Raw genomic sequence first — 6,266 nt, 5'->3', positions numbered from 1 at the left:
ACACACACACACACACACACACACACATACATATATAAGATTGGTAGAACAAACAAGCTAAATAAAACTCAATTCATGAATGTGTGTGTGTATATATACGTACATACATGCATATGTATATATCATCATCATTGTCGTTTAACGTCTGCTTTCCATGCTGGCATGAGTTGGATGGTTTGACTGAGGACTGGTGAGACAGAAGGCTGCACCAGGCTCCAATCCAATCTGGCAGAGTTTCTACAGCTGGATGCCCTTCTTAAGGCCAACCACTCCGAGAGTGTAGTGGGTGCTTTTTACGTGCCACTGGCACAGGAGCCAGTCAGGTGGGCCTGGCATCGATCACGTTCGGATAGTGCTTTTTACGTGCCACTGGCACAGGAGCCAGTCAGGCGGCACTGGCAACGACCATGTTTGAATGGTGCTTATATATGCATTTCAAGTTACTTTGCTCTCTTCAGTACCAGATACTGGGCAGGCAACTCTAAATAGGCTGGAAGGTTGAACGTCTTTATAAGAAATCAGTTAATATTTACTAATTGAAGGCAGTGAGCTGGCAGAATCCTCACAGCCCTGGGCAAAATGCATAGTGGCATTTTGTTTGTCCTTATATTCTGAGTTCAAATTCTGCCAAGGTGGACTTTGCCTTTCATCCTTTTGGGGTTGATAAAGTAAGTACCAGTTGCATACTGGGGCTGATGTAATCAACTTACTCCCTCCCCCAAACTTGTTATTTACTGATTGAAGGAGGTGAGCTGGCCGAATCATTATAGTGCTGGGAAAAATGCTTTACAGCTTTTCTACATTCTAAGTTCAAACCTTGCTGAAGCTGACTTTGCTTTTCATCCTTTTGGGGATCGATGTAATTGACTTATCCTCTTTCCAGAAATTGCTGGCCTTGTGTCAAAATTTTAAAGCCAGTATTATTTAGAACCAGAGTACATCGACCACCAGCCAGAACAAAATGTATGGATGGTGCGCAAAGCAGTGTTGTAAAATAAACTATGAGCATGAATCATTGACATTAAATACTGTAAGTTAGAGAAAAGAATCGCAGCTTTCAAAATGAAAAGTTGTATCATGAGGCCTTGTTATTCTTTATGCAAAACATCAAACTAAGAAAGTGTTAGTTTGCATAAATGGTGAACCATAAGATTTAAGTCAATTGTCAACAGATAAGAAAACGGTGTGATGTTGATCATGTATCATGACATTTCATATGTCTAGTAAACATGATTATACATGGACAAGGTAACCCTTTAGCATTCAAATTACTTTGTCAAATGTAAGGCTTATTTATTACCTTCGCCTTAGCGAAGGCTGAAATATTGTTTTCAGTCATGTTTGCTTGTTTGTTTGTCCTTGGACAAGATATAAAAAGACCTGCTGAATGGATTTGGAAGAAACTTTCAGGGATGTTTGGCGTCATGACTTGCACAAACTGATTAGATTTGGGGATCAATCTGGTACCAGACAAGGATTCTGGATTATTTTTTCTGTTTTTGTACTTAATTTTTGAGAGCAGTCGGGTTCATTTTTAGTATTTTCATTTGTGAGAGCAGTCGAGTTTATTTCAGATATTCTCATTTTAAAAATCATCTCTGGCTCATCGTTGGTGTTGCCTTGGCAGAGGTTTGTGCTCTCTCAGTGCTCTTGTTCACATTGTTTTAATTAATCCTGCATTATCTCAAAGCTCCAAGTTTATGATGATAGGATTGTTTATCTTTACAATAACCTTGTAAGGTAGGTGTGAGAGGCCAGATCTGGTCAGTTTGAACATAAAACAGGAGAATATTTGGGCACCAGATATGTCTAGTTTAAATGCTTAAGGATTAATAATGAGGTATAAAGGAAAGTTACTAATGAGGTTGTTGGATGTCATGAACAAGATACCCCTTCCTTAGTCAATGAGGTATAGAAAGGTAAGCAACGGGGTGGTTGGACAATGTTAAAGAAGGATAGGGAGAAAGTTAGTGGACAACATGTGATTGGTTGATGACTGGGAAACATGGATGGAGAAGGTTACAGCTTTTGCTGTGCACTTTTGGCTGAGGATTTTTATCAGTTGATAAAAAATGCAATAGAGAGTACTTATCTCACACTTGATCCGTTAATCCTTTATCTTATTTCTGTTGCAGTGCAATACATTTTGTTTAATTGATTTTGTATATAATGAAAAATTTAGTAAAAATAATTTTATCGTTATTAAGCTGGGGTTTGGAGCAAAAATTAGCATGAAACTTTAAGGTTTCAATTTAGGTCCCTTTAAAACAGGAACTTTCTATCATAAACCAAGGATGGTCCCAAACAAACTCTTTTGTTACTATATTTCTGGAAGAAGCACCCTGTCTTGTTTCAATTAATTTTGAAAATAGTGAAACATTTTGTAAAATAGCTGTCATTGTTAAGCTGATATTTAGAAAATGATAAATTTTGATGGAAAGTTTTAATTTAGACCAATTTAAAACAGCAAGGTTGTATCGTAGAACCAAGAAGAATGACCCTAGGCTGGTTGGTATCAAAAGGTTTAACCAACAATTGGAACTACGTCACCTCTGGTTGCCAGGAGCTTGCTGCTGTCTCTTCCGCATTCATTACCTAATTGTTAATTAACAGTTGGTTTTGACTTTCAAAATAGTATAAGATTTCATCTCTCTCTCCTTCTCTCTCTTTCTCCCTTTCTCTTTCTTTCCCCCTTTTCTCTCTCTTCCTCCCTTTTCTCTCTCTTTCTCCCTTTCTCTTTCTTTCCCCCTTTTCTCTCTCTTCCTCCCTTTTCTCTCTCCTTCTCTCTTTCTCTTGCCCTTCTCCCCTCACCCCATTGAAACAGGATATTTTCAAGATCACTAGTCCAGCTCTTAGCAACTTTACATTGATTTGCAGCAGGACTGCAAAGCTTCTGTTAGTAATGCTTTCTTCGTATTTGCACTATGTCCATCTGTATGGGAAATCCTAACAATCATTTTAGACAAATCTCATGATTTTTTTTAATGACTGTTCTATATAAATTGTTATAAAAATACCACTCACATATGTATGCCATCATCATCATCATTTTAACATCCAGTTTTCCATGCTCACATAGATTGGATGGAATTAGTTGAGGCATATTTTTTTCCTATGGCCGGACACCTTTGTTGTCACCAACCTCCATCTGGTTCCAAACAAAATAACATTTTCCCATCGCTGGGTATATTTTCATGGAAGATTCGAAGCAAAGGACACTGCCTGAATGACATTGGCACTCATTTACAACAATCATGCAAAGTTGAAGCCAAGACACAGTAACACACATACACACACACACAACAGGTTTCAGTTTCCATCTGCCAAATCAACTTACCAGGCTTTGGCCAGCTTGGAGATAGAGTAGAAGAAACTTGCCCAAGGTGTCACAAAATGGAACTAAACCCAAAACTGTAGTTGGGGAAACCAACATCTTACCACACAGCCATACCTGTACCTATATAATAATTATTATTTAACTTTTCTCATATTTCCTGCTGCTTATTACAAGATGATGAAATTAATATTAATAATCAAAAGAAAAATATTTATTACCTTAAAATCAAATCAAACAAAACAAATTTCTCAATTGTATATCTGCAATAGATATATTATTCTCACTTATTGTTACAACCCCCTCCCCCAATGTCCATCAAGGGTATACCCCGACACATCTCCACTACCATCTCTCTCACTATTACTCTCTCTCTCTCACCCACTCTCTTGTAAAAAGCACCAGTTCTAGCACCACATAAAAAACGCTGGTTCTAGTGTCACATAAAAAGCACCCAGTACACTCTGTAAAGTCGTTCGCATTAGGAAGGGTATCCCACCATAAAAATAGCGCCATAAAAACAGCGCCAAAACAGACAGTGGAACCTGGTGCAGTTCACAGCCTCGCTAGCTCTTGTCAAACCATCTAACCCATGCCAGCATGGAAAGCAGATGTTAAAATGATAATGATGATGCTATTATTTTTCTAAATTTTATCAGCATAATTGCAATCTAGTCCATCAAAAATCTACCTCTGTGAAAATTTAACTCTTCCCATAACAACTTGGCTGTTTATTCCTTCTTTTTCTTGTCCTCTGTCTCTATGGATCTTTGTCTCTCACTCTGTGTATGGCCATGTGTAGTCCCTTTACTCATTGCATGCCACCAAGCTTAGCATGTGCACCCATCCTGCATCTCTTGTGTTAACTCTTTCTGAATCTCTCTTTAATCCCTGCCCCCTCTCTATATATACAGTAATCCCTTATCTATCGCGGACTTTTCTGACTAATATATGTAAAATTATATTGCAGACTCCTCAGTATATCCAGGTTTCTGTGGCCAATAGGTGTTTATATCTTTTTAGATTTTAACTATTTCTGTAGACAGTTTGGAACATAATACCCACGACAGTTAAAAGGTTACTGTATATGCTGTAAAGTGTGACTAGAGAAATTAACCAACCAACAAACAATTATATTGGCTGTTATATATATGTATGTATGTGTTTGAGTTCATGTTTCCCCTCATCTTCACATATGTTCACTGATTGTAAACCATAACTTCACTGTTGATGGAAACAGTGACATTTGCTAACAGCCTTTTGTGAAATTACACTGGGGGCTTTTTTCACATGTTGCAAGATCTTTGTAAGTAAAAGGCCTGTTCAAAGCATCATCATTTAACGTTCGCTTTGCATGCTAGAGTGGGTTGGACGATTTGACTGAGGACTGGTGAACCAGATGGCTGCACCAGGCTCCAATATGATCTGGCAGAGTTTCTACAGCTGGATGCCCTTCCTAACACCAACCACTGAGAGTGTAGTGGGTGCTTTTACGTGCCACCGGCACGAGGATCAGTCAGGCGGTACTGGCAACGGCCAATCTCAAAATGGTGTTTTTTACGTACCACCTGCACAGGAGCCAGTCCATCGGCACTGGCAACGACCTCGCTCGAATGTGTCATATATTTCCAGTTCTCCACACAACCACATCCATGATTTTTGTTGTCCAGTAGACTGGGAGATTATTACCTTGCTTGGAAACAAATGGAATTGCTGTCAGGAAGGACATCTGGCTGTAGAAAACACTGACTCAACTTACTCTCATTGGTCCATGCAAACATAGAAAAGTAGACATTAAAATAAGTGAAGCAATCGTATGTGTGTGTATAGGTACATGAAGGCACATGGCTAAGTGGTTACAGTATTTGGCTCACGATTGTAAGTTTGTGAGTTCAATTCCCAGTGGTGCATTGTGCCTTTGAGCAAGACACTTTATTTCACATTGCTGCAGGCCACTCAGCTGGCAAAAATAAGTTGTATCTATAATTCAAAGGGCCAGCCTTGTCACACTCTGTGTCATGCTGAATCTCTCAGAGAACTACATTAAGGGTTTGTGTGTCTGTGGAGTGCTCAGCCACTTGCATGTTAATTTCAGGAGCTGGCTGTTCCATCGATTGGATCAACTGGAACTCTTGTCTTGTAACCGGCAGAGTACTGGTTTATAGGTACAGACATGGTTGTGTGCTTAAGAAGCTCCCTTTCTGACCATGTGGCTTTGGGTTCAGTCCCACTGTGCAGTGCCTTCGGCAAGTGTCTTTTTCTATAGCTCTGGGCCTACCAATGCCCTGTGAGTGAATTTAGGAAATGGAAACTGTGTGGAACCCCATTATATGTGTATTCTTTTATTCTTTTACTTGTTTCAATAATTTGACTGCGGCCATATTGGAGTACCACCTTTAGTCGAAGAAATTGACCCCAGGACTTATTCTTTATAAGCTTAGTACTTATTCTATCAGTCCCTTTTGCTGAACTGCTAAGTTACAGGGACATAAACACCAACATCGGTTGTCAAGCAATGGTGGGGAGACAAACACAAACACACAAACATATACATATATGTGTGTGTGTGTATGTATATATATATATATATATATATACGACAAGCTTCTTTCAGTTTCCATCTACCAAGTCCACTCACAAAGCTTTGGTCGTCAGCCTGAGGTTATAGTAGAAGACACTTGGCCCAAGGTGCCACACAGTGGGACTGAACCCAGAACCATGTGGTTGGGAAGCAAGCTTCTTACCACACACCTATGCTTGCACCTGTGTGTGTCTTGACAATTGGTGTTTGTTTGTTTATGTCCTTGTAATGTAACAGCTTCAGCAAAGGATACCAATAGAATAAGTACCAGAGTCAATTTCTTTGACGAAACCCTTCAAGACAATGCTCCGGCATGGCCACAACCATGTGACTGAAACAAGTAAAAGGTAA

Source organism: Octopus bimaculoides, chromosome 6 (assembly GCF_001194135.2).
Source record: "Octopus bimaculoides isolate UCB-OBI-ISO-001 chromosome 6, ASM119413v2, whole genome shotgun sequence".
Classification (NCBI taxonomy): domain Eukaryota; kingdom Metazoa; phylum Mollusca; class Cephalopoda; order Octopoda; family Octopodidae; genus Octopus; species Octopus bimaculoides.
The sequence above is the reverse complement of the archived record's forward strand: the minus strand, read 5'-3'. Positions refer to the sequence as shown.